Raw genomic sequence first — 12,821 nt, 5'->3', positions numbered from 1 at the left:
CTCTGAAAAAAAATTAACTGGAAAATTGCTTTTTTTAACATATTGAGTGAAATCCTGCTGCTCAGACATAAGGCAGACAAAAAGCGAGTGAGATCGGCAGGATACATGTGATAGGGGGGCAGAGCCTCATTAGATCACCTCAAGGTCCCCAGCTGATGGTAGCAGTAGAGGCGTCCCATTTCCTCATATTGTTGTCTATTTTTGTTCCCCGTCGGTCCCCCCGGGCTGGATATCTTCTTCCCAGCAGCGGCGCGTCCAGTGGTTTCTCACGTCCGGCCGGGATGTGCATCCCCGCCCTCGCCTGTTGTTGGTCTGAGAAGTGGCCAGGGCCAGGCAGGCACGGCGGGGGCTCGGAGCCCGGGAGCGGCGAGGGCGGGGGAGCCCGAGCCGGGCGGCGAGGAGGAGCCCCGCGCGTCACCGCTGGCCCCGCGACAGCTCAGCGGCTGCTGGAGTACACGGGCTGCTTAGGGGGCACCGGGGCTGCTGAACGGAAGGAACGGCGGTGGAGCGGCTGCTGATCGGCAGGGGGCGCCAGGGGGGGCCGCACTGGACAGCGGCTGATTGGACCCGAGCCGCCGAGGTAAGGAGGGAGCGGGCTGGGCGCACATGGGTTTCTGGGGTACAGAGAGACCCGCAGTGGACAGCTTTGTGGGGACGGATTTAGCAGCCTGTGTCTTTACCAATAGCCCCCACAAAACGGTATATAGAGAAAAGGACAGTCCGAACTGTCATGTGTATAAAATGGACCTTTCATGGTGAATAGTGTGCTGCACCGTGGAAACCCCACAGCCCTAGGACTTCCTTGCTGGCATCTCTTCTCTGCATAGGACTGAGCACTCCCCCACATCCACCGTTGTTTTGCACATTTTACCGTCTCCTAGCGCTGCTTTCGCCGTGTTGATGGAACTGGGAGATATGCATTCCATCTCCCGCTCCGTTATGTGCCATGCAAATAACTTGCCGCAAGCCCTCATCGTCCTACAGCTCTCCCAGGCGCACTTTCGAAAACATGTAACATATTAGAACGCACAAACTCCCGGGCGTTACATGTCGCGGATGCCGACAGATTCAGACGAAGAGCACGGATCACAAATCTGAGTGGGATGGAAAATAACGCGTAGCGGGAGCAGTGCAGCTGCAGAGACCCGGGTCATTAACAAGGCGCGCTTTAGCGGTTGGAGACGGCGCGTGCTCGCTCGGTTCCGTTGTAACGGTGAGACGCTGGGCTGTAACTGTGAGACGCTGGTGTGATGCTAACGATGGGACCAGCTGTGGGCTGGGGCAGGGGTGCAGCATGCCAGCTGCTTACAGCCGGCCCGGCCAGGTCTGTGCAGGACGTACCAGCACATTGGGAGCACATGCAAAGCTGTTATATTAGCGAGATCAGGCTGCAGCCAGGACACACAACCCGACCCGCTCTCATTATGAGCAAAACACCTGGCTGTATGTGCATGGTTGCCATTATGGATTCAAGGGATATTTGTGGGAGAGGCGGGCTCACGATTTCTGCACAGTGCTTTCACTGACTGAATGGAAGGGAAGTATGGTGGTCTCTTAATGACCAGCGGTTACATTTGCATATTAGGCAGCCTTCCAGAGACCCGACTTTAAAAGAGGCCTAGTGTTCATTGCAAGCTCCTCAGTCGAGAAGCAAATAAACGGATACATAACAAGTTGTTCAGTTGCACTCCCGTGTATGGAGCCAGCATGGTCGGACGAGGACAGAAAACATAAAAGTGGCTCCCATTAGTGAACCGCGATTTTACAAGTGACCCACATCTGCAAATCGGGGCAGTTTTGAACTTGTGGTGGTGTGGTTATTTCAGGGAAATCAACTGCAAAAAACGGCACACAAGCCCATAAAATAGGCCCAGTCACCGTGATCTGTCAGACCAGCCCTTCTGGCACTGCCATATTGCCCTACAGATCAGTTCCGTGTTGTGAGCCAGGGCTTATCCAAAGGGATGGGGGAGAAATAGCAAAGCAATAGCTAGTCACATTCGCAGAATTATTGGCAGAGCACCAGTGCTCTCTGCTCCCTATCTCTTCTGCATACACACTGCCTCATCTTGTCCCTGTCTCCAAGTTCTGTCCACACACTACATCCTTTGCTCACACTTTGCTCTAAGCTGTTTCTGCTCAGACATCTCTGCTGACACACTGTGCACTGTTTATACCATGCCCCATCTCCTCACACACTGCGTCCATCGGCTCCCTGTGCTTTCTGTTCAAAGACAAGTGCCTGTCCTCACACAATATTCCCTCTGCCCCTTCTCACACACTAGCATTTGCTCACAAAGTGCTCAAAGTCACGTGCTACCTGCCTGTTCTACTCACGTGCCAACCCTTCTTCTCCCTTGGCCATCTGCTCATAGTCTGCCCTTTTTACTTACTCACTGCCCCTTCTGCGCCCACACTGCCACTCTGCTCCTTGGCCCTTCTGTTCACACAGTACCCCCTACTCACACTCTGTCAAATCTGCTCCTTGAACCATCTGCATGTACACTGCCCCCTTTGCTCACACACTGTCCCCTCTGCTTACACATTGCACCCCAGCTCCCTGCCCTTTTTCATTACACACTACCCCCTCTGCTCCCTGTCTCTTCCTGCTCACACTCAATTCTTTCTGCTTCCTGCACCTTCTGCTGTTGCTACCCCTCTGTTCCTTACTTACCCCTTCTGCTCTCACATCTTGTTAGTTCACATATTACACAATATGCTCCGCACTCCGTCTGCCCACACACCGTCCTTCTCCCCCTGACCTTTTTTTCGTTTGATTTCTGCGTAGCCCTTTTTGCTGGCACACTGCCCCCTCTGCTCACACGCTAATCTCTCTTACCTGCCTCTTCCCCCACACAGTGTCCCTTTGCTCACACATCACTCCATCTGGTCACATACTGCTCCTACTGCTTCCTGTCACACTGCCCCTTCTCCTCTCTGTCCTTGTAGCTCATCGTAGAGAAGTACGACCCCTTCCCTACTGTCACTAATACACTGATTACTTCTCTTCAGTCTTCCTGAACAAAGGGATTTGGATTACAGTGATTCCTTTCTTGCAAGAGCAGTGAGCAGAACAATGGGATTGCTCAGACCTTGTCCCAACCAGTATGATTCTTCCTAACCTGAAAGCATTGCTGGGGCTCATGCCCCAGAGCCCCATAGAAGTTGATGCCCATGGCTAGAGCATTTATGTACCAAAATATACATGATAGGAAAAACATGTAGTACATTTGAACGATGCATTAGATAGGGCGTTGTTACTTGAGATGTTACATGCAGTAGTGGAGCAGGAGCGGAAAGCAGCCTTGGAAATTGTTAATAACAGCTCGTAGTATACCTATTGAGCGCAGGGAGCATGTTCGATTGTGTAAAGGATGATTGCGAGAGGGGGAACATTTTATTCTTGTCTTCAAGAAAATTATGCATGTTCTCTAAGTGCTTTTGCAAGGCACTATAGCTGATGATCCCTACAATCAAGTCATATCACAGTGATGTTGCTCATTTCGATAAATCATCAATCTTCTGTTTCCTTCTTATCCTGAGCCTAATGCTGTTGGTACTTTTGCCAATTTACTCATCAATGAAACTGGTTCCCAGTTCAGTACCGCCTAACAGACTCTTTCTCTCAAATAGGTACATATTGCACCTGCTTCACAAAGAATCGCACAAACATGCATACAAATCTTAGACTCCATTTTTTGACTCAATTTTCTCAGTCAGCGGATTCAAGTAAAGTTAAAAAAAAGTGGGCCTACAAATGTAAATCAGTGCAAATTGTACATATAAGGCTTAAACTGAATTTTTTTCCACCAGCGAAACATCTTCCTCTTTACCTTTGCATATACCTCAATATTTTCCCCTTTTTTTCCATTGTATGAATATTTTTCCTTGTGCAGAGACCTCTTATACTATACCTCTTGGAACTTGGGGGCATTTTTTTGCTGTTCACACCCAGTTTACCCACACAAGTAAGACGTTGCTGGCAATAGCTTTAGGTTCATCAACTGTGTTTGTAAATCATGAGCAACGTGTGAATGGCCACAAAGTTAAGATTTTGTGGGTATGATTTGCCTCCTAATTCCTCTATAGCTATCCACTTGAACAATGTGTGTTCTACGAATGCGCCTCAGATTCATGGTACCAGCAGGTTATTCACAGTGCTACGCTCCATTTACGTCAGGGTCTGATTCTCTAAATCAGGATTCCCTTTAGTCAGGATCTCAGAATTTGGTCTCACAGATTATTGTGCATCAGACTTCATCTTGAGTATTCAGAAAACTCAGTGAATGCGTCTGTCGCTGGGGGTTTATGCAGAGAACATGCTTACGATTTAAGAGTAAATTGGCTAGTATTCTAAACATATTTGGTACAACAATGCCTGCAGATCACCTGCTTTGCCATGCAGCTGACACAATGCGTTTTATTCTCAAAATGTAAGGCTTGAGTACGATTTTGTCGCACAAAGGCCTGTGGAGTGAAACTTTTGATTGCTAGACTTTGTCATTTACGCAAACCTTTGCATATGGATTTTGGGCTCATATCCTTAGAAGTCTTTGTTTGCATGAATCCACAGCTGGAAGTAGTCTATGCCCATCAGGTAAATGCTGATATAACTCTTGTTTTCTGTCTGACCTTGAACAAACATACAGGCATTAGTGTTTAATTTGAGCCCGTGGTTGCAGGTGGGGCCCATTGGCACTCATGTTTTTTGGGGATTGACACTTACTTTTCCTCATGAAACTTTGACCCAGAGCAAGAGCTAGAAAAACACAAAAGGAGGAAAAGAGGAGGAAAAGAAAGGGGAAACAGCGGCAAAGGGAGAAAGGAAGGGCGGAAAAGGACATGGAATAGTGAAATAAATGGGCAAGAACTGTATGTAGGTGGGAGAAGGAGACATAAGATGGAATCAGTAATAATCAGCCTTGGGATTCACAGTCTCGACTTATGTCAGCACCGGCTGCAGGCTGTTGAGAAAATCTTTCTGAATCGGCACTTATTTTACGAATCAAGCACTGACAGTGAATGTTTGGCTTAAAGCATTGTATTGAGGCGCCAAAGGAAATGTAGATGTTATCAACAGTTTCTTTTCACTAAGGCAAGTATTGCGGTATATTTTTATACATTCTACTTTTTTTGTGGCGTTGCTATGCTGCTCTAGCCGCACATGAAGTTGGTGTCTCCAAGTTTGGTTATGTTTTTGTGAACACTGCATGACAGTAAATAACCTCCGTTTGAGTAAAGCAATTCTAGAATAATTGTCGGCTTACCAAGCAGCCGTTTTGCAGTTTTCCTTACTTCATATGTGCAATTGCAGTTTCAAGATGAGTGTGCTGCATATTTGAAGTGTCTTTGGACTTTGTAAGCCTGGTTCTGCACTGAAGAGCTGTCAGCCATCCCTTAGGTTTTCACACAATTAGGGTGCTCAGAGGCTGACTTGACACAATAAGGCACACAGAGAAGGATAAATGATGTGGGAGACCTAGGCTTATGTATGCAGAGCTCCCCACTTCCCCCATTTCACTAACCCTCTATCACAAGCCTCTGTATCCCAGCACATTCATCTTTTTTCATATTCACTTGTCTCTGCGTTGGAAAGGAGGCATATATTGCCGAATGCCAAAACCCGATTGGCCGGCTCACCACATTGTAAGGTTTAACCTGGAAAGAGACCTAATACGTTGTCTTCGAAGTCAAAGCTCATCGCATTGAACATTTATCAACAGAAATCTAGTGAGGAGGGCTAATTGTAAGAGGAAAAAGAAGAAAAATGCATAAAAAGGAACAATTTCTAGGATTTTATAGGAAAGCTGTTTTCCCAGCTAGGGACCAGTGAGAAAATATGTTGTCACTAATATTTGCTTCAGTGATGAATGCTTTCTAGAATTCAAATTCAAAAACATGTTGGAAGGAAACAAACGTCCGTTTCACAGAAAGACCAGGTGTCTGTTTACCTGTATGTAGTCTCTTTAGGTTTCCCAGGATCTGATTTAGAACTCATACCTCGTTGAAACATAAACGGATGTATACCACTCCCTTGAAAGATTACAAACGACCAAAAAAAAAAACTATAGCAGAACACAGATGTTAGCCCCTCAACCCGATCAACCATAACCATCCAAGCTTCATTGCGGTCCAGTCTGCCTGCTTCCCCACAGCAATCTTCAGATGCGCTCCTTGAGTGAAACCCCTGGCTCCGTTCACAGCTTCTCTTGTGGCCCTCTTTAATGTATCCTTGAGGACTTATCATGGCTTTAGTCTCTCATCACAAAACTCTCCTCCCTCACAGCCCCAGGCTTTATTCACATCTCCCACCCTTTCCGTACTGACATCTCCCACCCTTTCCATGCTGACAGCTCCATCACAATAATTTGTCCATTACATCAATCATTCATATAATTTTTAAAGCGCACTACTCACCCGTGAGTAGTGCGCATTACATCATGAGCCTCAAAACGTATCTGCACATCTCAACGCCATTTTCAGCACAAAACCCCTTTTTGATCACCAGGTCTATAAGAACCAGAGATGCAAGAGAATGTTTCCACTTGTGATGGAATTTTCTATCAAACCTAAGGGATCCTTCCCTGAGCACATGAAATATAACTTGTGCCCTAGTGCCAGCCTGAGAAAAGCATGCATGGTATTTCTCATTGCTTCTATTTGAGCCTCAATCAATCCATTTTATGCTCTTTGAATAGCAGAGAGCTCATGCAATCTACCGTGAATGTGAAGTTAAAAGATGAGGAGAGGCATAGCAGAAATTCTCCGTTGGGATGTGGGTTGCTAATTTGAGAGGATGCCCAAACAGCACGTCTGTTTTTCCTTTTTTCGTTATAAATGGCTTGAGTTTATTTACTTTTTAATTGCAATAATTCAGTGGCTTTGGAACAGATGGAGTACAGATATCGAAGTTGTGGTTGGAGCACAGTGTCAGAAACATAACAAAGATACATTCTGGCATGCGAGCCTATTTATGTATTTGCGATTCTACAGCAATTGACAACACTTTTTTCCAGCTATGAAGATAGTTTTAGAACGTTTTGCTTGCTTAGTTAGTAGACTTTTCTATATCTCAATTTTTCACTAACTTCACCAGTGTTTTTTGACTGCTCGACTTGAATTATGATGTTTTTATATGATCTTTATTATTATTGTATTAATTGCTGAGACGTTTTAAAATGTTGTATTGTATTTATTCTTTTACGTGCTTTTATGGCAGTCCATGCTAAAATAAACTTTTCAAATGATAACAAAGATACATAATGTTACATAGAATAGTTGCAGTTGGTGAAGTTGGGTCTTCAAGAAGCACGCCCTGCATTGAACCCAGCTTTGCCCTTTATTTATTTTTTCATTGCTTGGTCTCCCTTGTGTCTGTCCTAAACACAGTTGCATTTATTTACCCTGTAGGACACCCTTCTAGGAAGCTGGCTCATCTATTCACAGTGCTTTCATTATGCTAATATTTTAAAATTTCAGTCATATACCCCGCCCTCCTTGCCTAGGTTGAGATTTCAATTTCTAATAGTGCTGCTCAGCTGAGAGTGTAGCTGGTAGTACTCTAGGGATTTTAATGGCTTTGCCGTCTTATATAAACCTTTGTGAATTCCAAAAGGATCAAAAGGTTGATGAATTCACCCTAACAAATGCGTATTTCGTCTCAATGGAGTTTCTTGTAATCTTCGGTGAAATTGGGGGTGAGATGGAAGGTAGAGGAAATCCCTAAACATATTTATCTTTTTTTTCTTATCCGTTGTCCCAGTTGTATTGTTTCTTTAATTACTACAACTAACAGTGATGCCAGAAAAGGTGTCCTGTATTGTATTGATTTTAGGAGTTATTCATTGCTCACATGGGATTAACTCTGGTTCCACAAGGTATAAAAAGCTTTAAGTGCCATATCTAAACTTTCTTTTTTAATCCAAACATGACTGAATAGCAATAATAATTTGCAATAACAGAATGGATTGGCGGTCAAATATACTCAAATGAAGCCTTATACAGATTGCTATATTTAGATGAAAATGTGGTTCCCACTGAAGTTTCTTTTTTGGCCCATAATATTTTTTCCTGCAAGCTAAAAATGCATTTGTTAAAACAATTCTCACACACTGTCCTATAGATTGTCATTGTACTGGGGCTGTGCTTCAAGATATTTCTGTAATGCTTGAAGTACTTCTAGATTTGGAATATTGGTGTAAATTCTTTCACATGAAATGTTATGAATATTTTCTTTGTGTAATGAAAGATTTTGCTTCAACAAAGTGTCTTGCAACAATGCAGCTGCTAGTGGAACCAAACGATTTAGGAAACAGTAAGCATATCATGATAATAAATAGAGAATATGGTTATTTTTCGCTATAGATTGGATCTTCTTCAGGCTATTTTTGTGGATTTTTGGGAGAGCATACATTGAATGGAAGAGGTATGTTTAATTTTTACAAAAAAGGTGTTTTTTGAGCTGAGCCACACCCCTGCTTTGCAATCCATTCTTCTATTAAAGAAAAGATTAACCCTAGATTCTCATCAGCCATTCAGCCACGCTAGTGAGAAAGCATTTAAACTATAACAAGGTAAGAATACATTCACGTGAAAGCACGTGACAAATACAATGTCCACACGAGGCAAGATATGACTACGTACTACACCCTGTTATAATGGTCGACCATTTTGAAAGAATTTCTAATAAATCGCAAAATTGCCTGGCTTTGACTTTCAATTTCCACATTCCATTCTTGGTGTCAATAATGACTACCTCCCCTTTATCCAATGGTTTTACAGATATTTCTTAGCACCTAGGTTGTTTAGTAGCTGTACTTCTATTTTATACTAATTATACAATGGGAGAGAAAAGGGGTAAAAGGGTTTTTCGAGAGTTGCACAGTGTTAGATATTGGGTGGCTGGTTTCCTGGGGTGTGAGCCCTGGTCAAGCAGCAACCAAAATCTGAGTCAGGGTAAGGCACAAGCAAGCTCTAACTAAACCTGGACTTGCAGCAGCTCACACTGACTTTCTGTGCGAGTTGCACAGTTCCGGTGTGATTGAGCCCGTTGACAGTCTCAAAGAGTCCAAAAGCTTGAATAAAGAGCCTGCTGAGCCACACCAAGGATCCAAGACCTGAGGGGCACCTCTTGGGGGCCAGGAACTCGCTGAATATGGGTTCAGGAGATGTTGAGGAGCCTGTTATCTCCCTGAGGCTCAGATTAGGAGGCCAAACAACTCACCCTTTGAGTTACTCTGGGTTCCTGAGTTCAAAATGGAGTTGCAGGTCCAGGTCGTCCTCCCTGGCAAGAGGGCAGCAAGCAGCAAGTCAACACAGAAAGGTTGCAGCTCCTTTAGAATGGCACTCCCACAGATTAACAGTCCTTTCAGCAGTACAGCAGTTTTTCTTCCTGGTAGAATAGCCACAGGTCCAGAAGTGTACTGAGGTAGTGGTGTCTTAGGTACTTTTTCTATACACTGGTGCCCTGGTTCTGGAAGGTGTGAAAAGCTTCAAGATAGTGTCTTTGGAGTGCAGGAAATTCTGTACCTTCCCTGCCCTGGCTCCAAGCTGGCTGAAGGGACAATGCAGGGTCGTTAAGCCCTTTGTGTGGATACAGGACACAGCCTATTTGGGTGTAAGTGAGACTGGCCCCTGCTCCTCCCTCCCATCCTACCTGTGATGACCCATCCAGTCACACTTAAGCTTCCATGTGTGTGGCTGTCTAGGAAAAATACACAAAGACCAACTGCCAACTACACCCAGCCATGTGACCATAGACAGCCTGCAGAAACCAAAAGACTAAGGCAAGAGAATCTCAACTTTCTAAAAATGGCATTTTCAGAATCGTTATTGAAGACCCGACTGCACCATAAATTATGATTTTAAATTAGGATATCAGGGAAACCAATTATTTCTTTCCATTTGGAAATAACACTTCTAAAACGTAATAAGGCACCTCCAATGTTATCCTACGGGTGAGATAGGCGTTGCAGTAGTGAAAAAAGGTTTAAAGAGGTTATCCCTACCAGGACATGTAAAACATAAAAGTACATGTCCAACTTTTTTAATGCAGTCAACCCTGCTCTTGTGCTGTCCAGGGCCTACCCTAGGGGTGACTTATATGCATTTAAAAGGAAGATTTGGGCCTGACAAAAAGGTTAATTCTGCCGGATTGAAATAGCAGTTTAAAACTGCTAACCCAGGGGGTGCACCTTCGTGGCGGTTAACCCATAGGCGCAGTCTTAGCCGTTGCTCTCCCTCGAGGCCATGTTGGAAGCCATCACAGTTCTCCTACCCAGAATTCAACTGGAAGGAGTTTTCTAGTAACCAATCAATCATGGTGGCTTTCTCATTCATCATTGAATTACTTTCTAAATCCAAAATGGCAACCTCGTTTTTTTCTGATGTAATTTCCTATCCAGGTTCATGCAAGGAGGAGGGTTTCTCTCTTCATTGTATTGCAACACTTCTTTGTTCCTGTAAGTGTGTTCCACTCTCCTGATAGTCCTCATTCCTGTTGATGTTTTCAGTTTGGCTGCTCCTGTTTTCCTCCTGAGTTATCCCCTTCTCTGTGGGGCCATCTCTCCTGCTGGAGGTCCTGTTCTTGCTAGTGCCTTTGGTTGTTCCTGTGTCCAGTTACCATCTGCTGGGTCCTTTGGTCCTTGCTCTCGCCATTTGGGAGCCCACCATCGCCATCTAAGGTTTTTCCCTTAGGGTTTTTTTACTTCTTGGGGCTCCTTCTGGAAGGCACTATCTGCATAGGTGCTATAAATGTGGGTGGCATCATGGCTACTGGAAGGGATCAGCCTTATCTCTGGCAGACTATGATGGTCAAGACTTGGGCTCAAAGATCTTCTCAATGCCCCAAGCCTTAGGTCACAAGACCTCAACCTGCAAGTCTTGATAGATTTGACAGCAGTAGGGTCCAGGAGTAGCAATGCAACTGCTCCATTTTTGTCTACAGTGATTTTTAGGTCCTTCAAGTCATGATTAGGGGTACTCACTACCATTTCCAGGATGGAAACCTGTTTGGTAGTCTGAGAGTAAGCATTTTTTTCAGTAATTATGAGAGATGGGGTAAAATTGTTTGTTCTATTAGTGTGCCATGGAACGGTCCATTAACTATACGCTTGTAATTGTTACAATCCAGAGGATGCAAATCATTTTTCTAGCGAAATGTGTGAATGCCTGCTTTCTTTAGGTCTTCTGGGAAGATTCTAGTCCCTAAGGAGTTGTTGATTAGGTCTCTAACTGGGATTGCTGCACATGTTGACAGAAGAATCTTTTTGAAGATTTGTGGAGGAAAATGGATAGACTGCCAGCAGGGTCCGACTGGTAACCGAAACCAGCCCTGGCAAGCTGCCCGGCCGGCCCCCCTGGGGTGAGGGGGGTGCAGCCGAGCCATTTCATTGGCCGGTTTTGGACGATTTTGAACCGTCCCCCACCCTGGCAGCCCACCAGGGAAATGCCCAGGTGCCTGCTACCGCTAGTCCGGCCCTGAATGCAAGCTGGGGCAACTTGCTGTCACAGTGTTCTCAACCTCTGCTATTGTAATTTCTGTAAAAAATGACAAGGATGAGGATATATTTGATCTGGTGATAGTATTTGGTTGCGTGCTGCTGCCGCAGTTGACTTTCTTGGCAGCTATGTATGATTCCAACACATCTGCTTTGGAGATGTAGTGTGCTGAAAATTTGTTTTAGAAATTTTCTGTATTGTGAAATTTTTGTAGATTTTTGCAAAGTAATTTCATTGAGCATCAGGCGATGTGGGTCTTGCCTAAGTATTTTTTTTCCGTTCCATTTTTAGTAAGGATTTATGCATTAAGTTGAGTCCAGGTGGACTCAATTTGTCAGGGTTGTTAGGTCGCCTAGGGTCACAGCGCATGTGCTGCTCGCTTGTGAGATCTATTGTCATCGGTTTGCTTTTGGAAGTGGGGTTGGTGACCTCCCTGTCTCCCTTAGGCCCCGCCCACCCGGACTGGACTCATTCTAATACCATTTCAACTCAAAATACTTAGTCTTGCCAGTAAAGCTGTCTTGAATTTTTTTTTACGCTTGTTTGCAGCAGTTTAAACGTTTCCCTATTTTTTCTGAAGTCTTAAACGACGTTTGTTTCTCTCTTAATTGCACAATTTCTTGTCCTATTAAAACTATGAGAATCATTTATTCACAGAGAACATCCATCTTTTCCCGGAGCTTAAAACTCATATTAGTGATAGCAGCTGCAATACTTGGAGCTATATTTAATTTCTAGATTTTTTTTTCTGCAGTTCATACTGTAGTTTGATTATAATCTTGATTTTTTTATAGCGATTGTTCTCTGCTGGATACCTAATTAAGCCTGTTTGCCATGTTGTTTACAACGGGAAGTTGGTATGTGAAATTATTGAAAAACATAAGGCGATTTTTCCAACATTGTAGTTTTTTTTAGGCCCGTTCTTAGACTGATTAGCGAGGTTTAAGACAACCCTTTTGTTGATAAATGTAATGTTGTGACTTGTGACGACACCGTCACGTCGCAATGTAAGGGTCATGTGACCCACAGTTAAAAAAAGTAACGCGATGCGCTCACGTCGGCTAGTCGGCGACGGAGGCGAAGACCCGATGGTTAACCAGCACTTTGGCTCCTGTAATTATTGCCACGCACGTGTGCCCCCACAGAAGTAGCAAAGCGTAGTGTGTTGGGGCAGGTCAACTGCCCGACACAACATTTGGCGATATGATGAGCGTGCCCGCGCACCTTGGAGTGGCGGCCGCGAGCGTGTTGCGCTGCTCGCGATGCTCGTGCCCCGAGGACCCGTGCCGACCTGCCTCTGGCGCCCGGAGCCCGGAAACCAC

General features: G+C 44.7%; 1 protein-coding gene across 1 annotated transcript in view; it reads left to right on the top strand.

The window, feature by feature from the left end:
- The first annotated feature begins 343 nt into the window (after window positions 1-343).
- LRRC8C (leucine rich repeat containing 8 VRAC subunit C) overlaps window positions 344-12,821 on the top strand; it is a 216,584-nt gene continuing 204,106 nt past the window's right edge. The window contains exon 1 of the mRNA XM_086953963.1: window positions 344-580. The gene's annotated coding sequence lies outside the window, so the exon portion shown is untranslated. The remainder of the gene's footprint in view (window positions 581-12,821) is intronic.

Source organism: Lissotriton vulgaris, chromosome 1_1 (assembly GCF_964263255.1).
Source record: "Lissotriton vulgaris chromosome 1_1, aLisVul1.2, whole genome shotgun sequence".
In the NCBI taxonomy this organism is placed as follows: Eukaryota; Metazoa; Chordata; class Amphibia; order Caudata; family Salamandridae; genus Lissotriton; species Lissotriton vulgaris.
Note: the sequence above shows the minus strand (reverse complement) of the source record. Positions and strands in the feature narration are given on the sequence as shown.